Here is a 12,410-nt window from a genome sequence, read left to right as displayed (position 1 = left end):
CTAGAGATTTGAGTCAGTATGTTGGCAGCAGCCACTCAGTGTTAGTGATGGCTGTTTAATAGTCTGATGGCCTTGAAATAGAAGCTGTTTTTCAGTCTCTCGGTCCCAGCTTTGATGCAACTGTACTGACCTCGCCTTCTGGATGATAGCGGGGTGAACAGGCAGTGGCTCGGGTGGTTGTTGTCCTTTGATGATCTTTTTGGCCTTCCTGTGACATCGGGTGGTGTAGATGTCCTGGAGGGTAGGTAGTTTGCCGCCGGTGATGCGTTGTGCAGACCTCACAAACCCTTACGGTTGTGGGCGGAGCAGTTGCTGTACCAGGCAGTGATGCAGCCCGACAGAATGCCCTCAATTGTGCATCTGTAAAGGTTTGTGAGTGTTTTTGGTGACAAGCCAAATTTCTTCAGCCTCCTGTGGTTGAAGAGACTCTGCTGCGCCTTCTTCACCACGCTGTCTGTGTGGGAGGACCATTTCAGTCTGTCCGTGATGTGTACGCAAAGGAACTTAAACCGTTCCAACTTCTACACTACTGTCCCGTCGATGTGGATAGGGGGCTGCTCCCTCTGCTGTTTCCTGAAGTCCACAATCATCTCCTTTGTTTTGTTAACGTTGAGTGTGAGGTTATATTCCTGACACCACACTCTGAGGGCCCTCACCTCCTCCCTGTAGGCCGTCTCGTCATTGTTGGTATTCAAGCCTACCACTGTAGTGTCGTCTGCAAACTTGATGATTGAGTTGAAGGCGTGCATGGCCACGCAGTCATGGGTGAACAGGGAGTACAGGAGAGGGCTGAGAACGCGCCCTTGTGGGGCCCCAATGTTGAGGATCAGTGGGGTGGAGATGTTGTTTCCTACCCTCACCACCTGGGGACGTCCCGTCAAAGTCCAGGACCCAGTTGCACAGGGCGGGGTTGAAACCCAGGGTCTCGAGTTTATTGACGAGTTTGGAGGGTACTATGGTGTTAAATGCTGAGCTGTAGTCGATGAACAGCATTCTTACCTAGGTACAGTGCCTTGCGAAAGTATTCGGCCCCCTTGAACTTTTCGACCTTTTGCCACATTTCAGGCTTCAAACAAAGATATAAAACTGTATTTTTTTGTGAAGAATCAACAAGTGGGACACAATCATGAAGTGGAACGAAATTTATTGGATATTTCAAACTTTTTTAACAAATAAAAAACTGAAAAATTGGGCGTGCAAAATTATTCAGCCCCCTTAAGTTAATACTTTGTAGCGCCACCTTTTGCTGCGATTACAGCTGTAAGTCACTTGGGGTATGTCTCTATCAGTTTTGCACATCGAGAGACTGACATTTTTGCCCATTCCTCCTTGCAAAACAGCTCGAGCTCAGTGAGGTTGGATGGAGAGCGTTTGTGAACAGCAGTTTTCAGTTCTTTCCACAGATTCTCGATTGGATTCAGGTCTGGACTTTGACTTGGCCATTCTAACACCTGGATATGTTTATTTGTGAACCATTCCATTGTAGATTTTGCTTTATGTTTTGGATCATTGTCTTGTTGGAAGACAAATCTCCATCCCAGTCTCAGGTCTTTTGCAGACTCCATCAGGTTTTCTTCCAGAATGGTCCTGTATTATGCTCCATCCATCTTCCCATCAATTTTAACCATCTTCCCTGCCCCTGCTGAAGAATAGCAGGCCCAAACCATGATGCTGCCACCACCATGTTTGACAGTGGGGATGGTGTGTTCAGGGTGATGAGCTGTGTTGCTTTTACGCCAAACATAACGTTTTGCATTGTTGCCAAAAAGTTCGATTTTGGTTTCATCTGACCAGAGCACCTTCTTCCACATGTTTGGTGTGTCTCCCAGGTGGCTAGTGGCAAACTTTAAACAACACTTTTTATGGATATCTTTAAGAAATGGCTTTCTTCTTGCCACTCTTCCATAAAGGCCAGATTTGTGCAGTATACGACTGGTTGTTGTCCTATGGACAGAGTCTCCCACCTCAGCTGTAGATCTCTGCAGTTCATCCAGAGTGATCATGGGCCTCTTGGCTGCATCTCTGATCAGTCTTCTCCTTGTATGAGCTGAAAGTTTAGAGGGACGGCCGGGTCTTCGTAGATTTGCAGTGGTCTGATACTCCTTCCAGTTCAATATTATCGCTTGCACAGTGCTCCTTGGGATGTTTAAAGCTTGGGAAATCTTTTTGTATCCAAATCCGGCTTTAAACTTCTCCACAACAGTATCTCGGACCTGCCTGGTGTGTTCCTTGTTCTTCATGATGCTCTCTGCGCTTTAAACGGACCTCTGAGACTATCACAGAGCAGGTGCATTTATACGGAGACTTGATTACACACAGGTGGATTCTATTTATCATCATTAGTCATTTAGGTCAACATTGGATCATTCAGAGATCCTCACTGAACTTCTGGAGAGAGTTTGCTGCACTGAAAGTAAAGGGGCTGAATAATTTTGCACGGCCAATTTTTCAGTTTTTTATTTGTTTGAAATATCCAATACATTTCGTTCCACTTCATAATTGTGTCCCACTTGTTGTTGATTCTTCACAAAAAAATACAGTTTTATATCTTTATGCTTGAAGCCTGAAATGTGGCAAAAGGTCGAAAAGTTCAAGGGGGCCGAATACTTTCGCAAGGCACTGTATTCCTCTTGTCCAGATGGGTTAGGGCAGTGTGCAGTGTTATTGCGATTGCGTCGCCTGTGGACCTATTGGGGCGGTAAGCAAATTGGAGTGGGTCTAGGGTCTCTTTCCCCCCTTGATTTTGCATAACCACTGCATTACAATGTCCATCATGTTCATGAACAAAAATTTGAATAAGTCATTTTAAATTTGGCATCCCCAATGCTGGCGCTTGACACAATTGCTTCTTTAGCTCGACAAACGCTTCCTCACACTCTTGACTCCATTTTGTTTGTTCATCTGGACCCTTCCCACCTTTTGTCAAGTGGCTCAGCAATTTCAGAAAACAACAGAATAAAATGTCTCAGAAATTTTAAAACACCTAGGATTTTCCTGTGTGCGCGAGGAGTGTTTGGTCTTGCCAAAGAACGCATTTTTTCTACTCGATCACGTGCTTCGTGCCTTTTGAAATCAAAACCCCCAAATATGTTACCTCTTGTTTCGCTAGTTGTGCTTTCTCATATGATGCTTTGTGACCCTGCTCTGCCAAATAGTTTACTAATGTGGTGATGTCTCGCATCTGAGTTTCTTCGTCTTTTGACACCAATTACAAATCATCTACATACTGTACCAACACAGAACCCTCAAATGTACACCCTTTTAGCGATTGTTTCAATGTGGCGTGATACAAAGTTGGAATATTTGTAAATCCCATTGGTGCCGTCGCCCACGTTTACTGCTCCCCCTGGCAACAAAACTCAAACCAGTGTCGTGACTCCTCAGCCACCGGCACTGACCAAAATCCATTTTTCATGTCTAGCACAGTGTACCATTCTGAGTCTGAGGGAATAGATGCCAATAGGTCTGCCAAATCCGCTACCACTGGTGTGATTTTCACTGCATGTTTGTTTATGCCGAGAAAATCCATAGTCATATGCCATTTTAGTCTCTTTTTCACTGGGAATAAAGGGCTATTGCATCGAGCTGGTCCGAGTACCACTATGCTGCAATCAAGTAGTATTGCAAGATCCTCTGCCACCGATTTCTCAGCCTCCGGTTTAATAGGGTATTGCTTCATTGGTGGCGGCGGCTTTCCCTCCACCACAACAGGCTTGCAGCCTTTGATTAGACCACAATGGTCCTGAAACAACAATTGCTTGGCTTTCGTTATTCCTACTGCCAATTTGAATTTGTTACCTTTTAGAATCCACTCTCCTGGCATCTCGCAAAGATTATCCAACCCCAAAATCGGTTCTACTCCCGTCGCCATGTAAAATGATCTAGGTATTGTTCCTGAACCTATGTTCAAAGACATAGGTAGAAGCTGTATCGCCTTAGATTCTGCCCCTCTTACCCTGCTAAATGTGATTATTTTTCCTGGGCCATTGTAACTGTTAGTGACTTTCACTGTGGCTAACCACTCGTATGGCTGTGGAGTAAGCGGAATTAGATTCCTCTCTCAATGCCGCCTGTACTATTTCATCCCAGTGAGAATGTTGGTCCACTACACACACAATAGCCATTTTGATAACAGGTTTCCATCCTGCTATCAAAGCAGACGTACAAATTCCTGCATTTCCTACTAATTTTACTCAATTTCAAAATTTGCTGTCGCTGGATCACACGCATCGCATCCCGAGGACCAAGCCGATGTTCAATATCCCTGTGTGAGTGTTGGCAACATGGCCCTTGGCAAAGGCGAGCGTACAATATGATCGTAATCACCAGCATGGAACCCAAAAATTATACCCTGTTTCCTCAGGAAACTGATAAATTCCTGTCCCTCCCTTAAGGGATCTGTGCCTTTTTCATAATACTACACATTTCGCTCACACTCAGTGACTGATGGTGATGCTGAATTTGGATCCGTACTTGGGGATGCCCGTCATCAGGAATAGGGTTGTCTTCTCCTGGTACTATTTGTCCCGGATAATATGTAACCGGGGTCACGTGTGTTCGTACTGGTCGCACATCTCTATGATTACCTGGATCATGCTGATCCACTATCCAGTACGGGACTACTATATACGGACTCGTAATGTCCTTGTCTCGCAACCCATATCTTTTTCCTTTGTAAGAGACGGGTATAATGGTGGCCCACCAGTTGTGAAGTGTTTCACCTTATAGCATTGGGCGAACGGCAGAGTGGCAATTGCATGTACTCCTCCACACATGTTTTGATACTGTTGTTTAATTTGTTTTTGTCTATCCGCAAGGGCTCCCTCTAATTCCTGGTTTAGGTTTTTACTCTTTGGTAGCGCAATAGCCAATTCCTGCTTCTGTTGATCTAATCTATGTGCGTGCCCTTCGGATATGCCTAGTTTTTTATGCGTTGCCTCGTTCTTATCTACTGCCTGCTCCATTTTAACTTGCAGGTGTCTGTTTTTCTCTTTTTCAAGTTTTATCCGCTACTGATAAAATGCCGTGGTTAGGATGCCTGCGTATTGTGGTCTCGACCATTATCTGATTTCAGTGTTCCACACTACGATTGCATCCATACCCTCTTGGCTGGTTTTAAACTTTCCATCTACGGGATAATGTGTACCAATTTTGTCAAATTTGGCTAATTTCCCCCACCATTTATTTTGTTCTTGGTGCTGGTTATATGCCTTTTTTAGTGCCTCTAAGGCTTTAGTAGCATTGTCCCTTTCTACACCTCCCTCTCCCGGAGTAACCTGGCATCTAGAAGCCATCTTAGTTATAATTGACTCAGCATCACCCCCCAACGGCATTAAGTAGTAACAGCTTAGTCTATCAATAATTTGGTCACTACTCCATACACCATTTGGTGCTGGACGATACTGTTGTGTCTGCCAATTCAGCTAATATGTCACGTTTCCCCCGCCCCAATAGGGTATTAACCAATCTATCTTTATTGCTACTGCTACTATACTCAAATCATTTTTAAACATTCATACACACGCACACGGCCTCACGGCCATCGCGGCTATGGTTTCACCCTCCTTACGGGTCTGGCCGATAAACCACTACACTAGGGATTTACCCTTCACAGGACCACCCTGTTCGGGATTTACCCTCCACAGGGACTACCCTGCTAAGGACTTACCCTTATCTACGACCAGTCATAATGCAATGGGACTTCTGAATAAGCTCAGGCTTTCTAGGTCCGTATTCTATTATTGTTCAGCCTACGATTCTCATCTACCCCAAGATGTCAAAATGAGTGGTAACAGGTGCCTAGCTTGTTTTTTTGTGCCGGCTCCTGCTCCACTGATTCAGACTCTCCGGTTCGACTATATATCGTGGTGAATCCTGTCGACAACGCCAACTGTTCGTTTTTACTCTGTTTATTTAGAAACTTACAGACAACTAGGAAAACCTCAAACCAAGTTTATTCACCCAATTGGTCAGACAGCTGAAAAGAAAAAGACATGTTCCCACCAGCACAAGTATTTATACCCCACTTTAGGTGGTCTCCTCCTTTTCTCTAAACATTACATCTTTGCTGCTAGGCAGGAAGTTAAGTGATGTGTGTAATAAACTGTTCCTTCTCCCTTCATGTGACCTGACCTGACCTTGGCCACCATTCCTCACAAATCCACATCTATTCACCCTTATCAGTGATCGCAACCACATGATTGCCTTTTGCCTCACTTAGTAACTCTCCAAGCCCATGGCTCATATCCACCCTTAATTGACCCCACCATATACATTCCTCCTAAATATAAACATTAACTTCTGATGTATTAAGTATTTCAAATTACAACCCAACTCACTGTACACTGTAGGTCCATGCATCATCTAGGCCAATATTATGAATGGAAGACCTTAACATTTTTAAATATTTGCCATTTCACACTTCATATTGTCAGACATAAACTGCTAAGACCACTAATGACAGGAACATCTGTTTATTATACCTTAGGGCGTGATCAAACTGTAAAGGTAATTTCCTATTGAGTTGACATATGCAGCGTTTACCGTGAATGCAGTCTCCGCTAATGCAGGAACATTGCCTTTAAATTTCAATCACGCTATAAAGCTGAACTTTAGCGATACAGATTGAATCCAGCCCTAAGTCACCTCAGTCAACATCCTCCTCCACACTGGGACCACGTTCTGCGACATGAGGGATGATATTAAACATTGCAGTGGCATGGCTTTCCCTTGGTATGTAACTTTACTGCTCACATCCGCCCCAGCAGTGATATTCCAGAACAGAGAAGCTAGAGAAGTTGGTACCCGTCTCTCTCTGCTACCATTTTAATGCCATTTTTAAACTAATCCTTGTTATGTTGATGACAGTGGATGCATGTAGCCGTTATGACCAAGCGTCCAAGTACAGTGTTACTGTATAACTTTATGTTTGTATGACAACATTGCTCTCTACCACAGGAGCATGCAACCACGGGGCCCAGGGCTTGTTGCCCATATGTATTCTGTGTTTATCATTGGGCTTGCCCTACCTCCAGCTGGTCTCTTGCTGAAGGGGATTCCCAGTGTGGTGGATCTCTATGAGAACTGGACATCCCTCCAGGCTCTCACACAGGTTCTGCAGCTCTACAACACACAGACAGGCAGAGCAACACAGGCCTGAGCTTCAGGTTTTACAACACACAGACGTAGTGTAGCGTCCTGGGCTTTAAGCAGAGCAGTGCCCTACACTTATGGTTTTCACTGCCTATATCTCACTATCAGGGGTGTCTGATCTTGTTGTGGAGACTGTATCTGTATCTACTGCCTGGATCCCCTGACATTTACTGGATGAAGGTAGAGTAGAGTACCAGATACCGGCTAGTGACAGTGTCTAGTGATGACTGTTTAGCATTCTGATGGCCTGGAGATATAAGCTGTTTAACAGTCTCTCAGACCCAGCTTTGAAGCACCTGTACAGTTGCCATACCAGGCGGTGATACATTCCGACAGAATGCTCTTGATGGTGCATCTGAGGGTTTTAGTGGCCGTCACAAATATATTCAGCCTCCTGAGGTTGAAAAGAGCGCTTCACCACGCTGTCAGTGTGGAGGGACCATTTCATGTCCTCAGTGATGTGCACGTCGAGGAACTTGAAGCTTTTGACCCTCTTCACTGCGGCCCCATCTATGTGGATGGGGGTGTGCTCGTAGTCCATGATCATCTTGTCCAGGTGGGATAGGGCAATATTCAGCGCAATGGTGATTGTGTTGTCTGTGAATCTGTCATATCACCTCCAGGTAAAGTGGAGATGATATGATCTTTAACTAGCCTGTCAAAGGACTTCACAATGACAGGAGTGCTACATGGCGATATGTTTAGTTTTAACCGGGAACAAGGCATCGGTGTCCAGATCATGGCTGACTTTCCCTTTATTATCCATTCTTGTCTGGAGTCTCTGCCACACGTCTCATATCTGAGCCGTTGAACTGTGACTCAACTTTGTCCCTCTATTGTCATTTTGCATCTCTGGTTTCCTTACAGAGGTCATAGCTGGTCTGTTTGTACACGTTCATGTTCCCAGTCACCTTGCCATGGTTAAATGTGTTTGTTCGTGTTTCAGTTTTGCACAAATGCTGCCATCTATCCATATTTTTGTGGTTGGGATCTATTTCTAATCGTCACAGTGGGAACAACATCCTCTATGCACTTCCCGATGAACCTAGTCGCCGAGTCAGTGTATACGTCGATAACATTTTCAGAGGCGACCTGTCTGCGTGATGGACAGAGAACCCCGCTGGCTGAATGGACGGGCACAATATATCCGGAGAGAGACATGATTCCGTAAAACAGTATGTTACCGTCCCTGATGTCTCTCTGGAAGGAGGTCCTCGCCCTGAGCTCATCTACTTTATTATCCAGGGACTGAACGTTAGCGAGTAATATACTCAGAAGCGGTGGAATGGTACGCACGCCGCTTCAGTCTGACTAGGACCCCACTTCTTCTTCCTCTTCTTCATTTTGCTGCAGACCCTGGGATGAATGGAGCTCCCTCAGTAAGTACAAACAAAGGATCCAGTTCAGGGAAGTCAAATATATGGTCGAAACGCTGGCGAGTGACCGCCAATCTAATATCCAAAAGTTATTTTCGGCTGTAGGTACTAATATGAGACATTCTAAGCAAATAATGTAAGAAATGATTAAATAAATGATAAATACTGCAAAGTTGGCTAAAAGTTAGAAACAGGGTGACCCTGTATGTCGGTGCCATATTGTGTGTATATGGGTATGTTTGTGTGCACGTACATTCAAGTGTGTGTGTGCATGTGTGTATCATTGGGGTGTGTGTGTGTATATGTGTCTCTTTGTGTGTAAGAAGCAGAGAGAGCGAGAAGCGTAGTTAGCTGTCTGCTTGGCACTCCACTGCCCTTGTGATGTATGTTTATGACCTATCATGGTGAGCCAATTACAGTGCTTCTGTGTGGGAGAACCACAACATCCCATCTCGACCATCAGTGTCTCTGCACAGCCTCAGAGAGAGACAGTCAGTGACAGTTAGACTAGATAGAGAGCATGAGAGAGAGACAAGTGACAGTTAGACTAGAGCGAGAACGAGTTCCTGGACACTGTAGCCAGCTTTTTTTTCTCTCCTAGGGGAAACTGGAAAGGAGAGTAATCTTCAAATGTAAGGCAGAGTACTAGGCAGGAGGCACAGGAGTTGGAAGCCGGGGGAGTTGGGGCCTTATTGTTCGCTGTACTGTACATTACAGTAATTTGTATGCAGAAAATGAGGGACTCTCTCACATGCACACTCATATGCACACACACTGTACAATACATTTTGTGTGCACCACACACGCACTCACACACGCGTTACATACAGCACATTGATGTGCACCTCACATACACAAGGCTACATAGCGGAACAATGGCACACTGATGTGTATAATGAATTACGTTCCCGGGGTTGGGCTGACTGTCTCTCTCTTTGTCTTTGTTTTGACAGAAACTACTGAGGAGCATCTGTTTGTGGATCCAGTCCATGTCAACCTTCAGAGCAACCAGAACTCCTCTCAAAAAGACATCTGACTTCTGCTGAAAGGTACTATAACATTTCATACAACACTCTCATGAGCTTGACTCTGTTAGACCTGGATAGTTATTTGTTTAATTGAATGGCAATACTCTGTAGAACCAAGTGAGCAGCAAAACAGTAAGCAAACGTCTTTTATTCTATATAGTTGTTCCCTTTATTTTTCTGCATACTGTACTTCTCCTTACTTCAGAGAAGCTACAATACTATAACATTCAGTGTGACAGAGCAAATTATGCCTGTCGTTGTGATCTGACATTATAAAAGGTGAACACACTGAGAAAGTTCTGTCTCACAGCCGCTCGTTTATATATCCCAATTAGCATTTGCAAATGAGTCATCTCCTTTCCTCCTGACTGGCAGCGGTACAGACACAGAATGTGCTTACCCACTTGGTCATTTTATAAATATATATTATTTTCTGTAACTACTATATGTACCCATCTCATTGTTATTAAATGATTAGAGATACACACATTGTTTTTTCACCCACCATACGTCATGTCCGCAATGGTCATGTCAGGTGAAATGTGTATATTTTGGTATATGAGCACTCAGTTTGTTTGACACGACAAAGATCTGTTTCGGATCGTAACGTTGTGAATTGGGAGCTTTAACAGTGTGTGGGACTTCTTGTTCTATACTAGTATTCTTTATTAGCCCAGCACCTATGTTTTTAAGGATGTGCGTATAACCACAAACTTTTCTATAGACACAGAATGTGACATTATCTCTGTGTCTCGATCTGTCTGGTAATTCGTTCCATCAGTTCCTCGCATGAATCTGGGAGGTGAGGCTGAGGACAATGTATTTTTTATTTTTAAGGACGGCAGTTTCATCCTCCATAAATGTTTTATTGTTGTTTTTTACATAGAGCGATAGACTGTGTCAGAGATTAATAATCGGATGCAGATTTTAGAAGAGGTGGCTTGTGGGATCTAAACCTGGTCTCCAGGGGCAGTATGTGTGACCGCTAGAGTGCTAGACCAACCTCAGACATAGACTGAAGACATTGAGCCTTGGAGTAGAGGGTCTATATTTTCAGCCTATCCATACTCTGTTGACAGGATCAAACAACGACAAAGCTTTGTTTTTGTTGGCTGGCTGAAGAAGGGCACTTGCCCATAGGGTTTATCAAGAGGGAAAATATTGACATCAAAGCCACTGTTATTGCTTTTCACACTTCTGTGATAAAGACGGTAGAGTCGCCATGTAGAGCAATTTAAACCAACAGCCAGAGTAGATGTTTTGCCATTGACAGTGGCACAGCCTAGTCTGTTCTCAGTGCCGTGTGCAACTTTTTAGTGCTGTATGTGCACAAACAGTAAAGAAGCTTAAGTGTTCTCATAGATTGTAATTTTTAAGTTGATTCTATATCTTTAAACTTAACAGGCTGCTTACTATACAGTTTGAATAGCTTCTGGTTTTGGTTGGTGTCCAGATCTTCTCATTCTCCAGTAAAAAGCCAATGTAGTTGATTTTCAGACTGGTGGTGGGCTTCATTTATTGACAGAAGCAAATGTGATATGTTGATTGCTGTCGACTCCTGATATATGCAATAGCTTAGGAAGCTTGTGAATGTGGCGAGATTCATATTTATTTCCACAATCCGGCTGTGAGCTAACTGCCCCATGGTGCATTTCAAACTGTGTTCGCTACTTTCCTATAGGAAGCGAGACACTTGAATGAATGAGATTTAACATTCTCTAAGTGAAGGCGACTTGAAACAGTTTAAAGTGAGAGGATCCAGATCTACATCTGCCAGAATGAAGCAACAATGATGTGGCCGATGTGCATTAAAGATTCATGCGAACAGCTGTTCTTCCTACAGGACAGACAGCATAAACCAAAGCCTGTGTGCTTGATAAAACATCACAGGCCTGTGTGCGTTGCCTTGGAGCTAGAGATCCTATCCCAGCTGCCCAAACTGTGCATATAGCGATGAGAGCGTCCGTCAAAGACAGCTCACGCTAACCAGCCCTGTCACAATCGTTTTAGTTCACATGGACCTCAACTCAACTCCACAAGCAGTTTACGTGATGGAGTGAGTGGTTGTTTTAGTGGTCGTTAGTTTTGAGCATCTGGAATATGGTGGTCACTGGACGGTAAAGTCGTTGTCTTAGACTAGGCTATGTGCAATCATTCATCTATACAAACGTTAAAATGCAGGTCTAGTAAAAGGTTTAAACTGAGAGACAAAAGGCGATTTTCAGATTCAAAATCCAGAGTAAGACTAGAACACACTACCTTCGCTCTCTTTCTCTCTCTCACTATACAACTCGCTCTCTCCCCCCTCTCTCATCCCGACACTCATGCATTGCGGTTGGGCTATATCCAGATTTTCATACCATACCGGGGTATACAGTATTACCGAATGTGCCCACGAGGAGTGATTCAAAAAACACATTCAGGAAAACATGGATCTTGATAAGGTTTGAATTACGGGAACCCAGTTACCGAGATTTACCGCTCAAAACCACTCCCGGTGTAACGAAGGTCATCTAATGGGGACCAAGATGCGGCGTGTAAAGTGCTCATGTTTATTTTAAACTTAAACACACAAAACAACAAAACGACCAAAAACAGTCCCGTCAGGTGCAACATACACAAAACAGGAAACCACAAAACACAGGAAAAAACACCCCTACTAAATAGGACCTTCAATTAGAGGCAATGAGGAACAGCTGCCTCCAATTGAAGGTCAACCCAAGAAACTTAAACATAGAAATATACTAACATAAACCAAAAACCCCAAAACACATGAAACAAACACCCCCTGACCAAACAACCCCCTTTACTGGTCAGGACGTGACACCCGGGATAAATGGCGGCGAGAAACCGG

At 44.1% G+C, this 12,410-nt stretch overlaps 1 protein-coding gene across 1 annotated transcript in view; it reads left to right on the top strand.

The window, feature by feature from the left end:
- The window catches only part of LOC106573111 (alpha-1,3-mannosyl-glycoprotein 4-beta-N-acetylglucosaminyltransferase C), a 120,737-nt gene that overhangs the window by 14,425 nt on the left and 93,902 nt on the right, over positions 1 to 12,410 (top strand). Inside the window, exon 2 of the mRNA XM_014147822.2 lies at positions 9,482 to 9,577. The gene's annotated coding sequence lies outside the window, so the exon portion shown is untranslated. The remainder of the gene's footprint in view (positions 1 to 9,481; positions 9,578 to 12,410) is intronic.

The sequence above is a fragment of the Salmo salar genome, chromosome ssa16, assembly GCF_905237065.1.
Source record: "Salmo salar chromosome ssa16, Ssal_v3.1, whole genome shotgun sequence".
NCBI classification, from domain to species: Eukaryota; Metazoa; Chordata; class Actinopteri; order Salmoniformes; family Salmonidae; genus Salmo; species Salmo salar.
The sequence above is the reverse complement of the archived record's forward strand: the minus strand, read 5'-3'. Positions and strand labels throughout refer to the sequence as shown.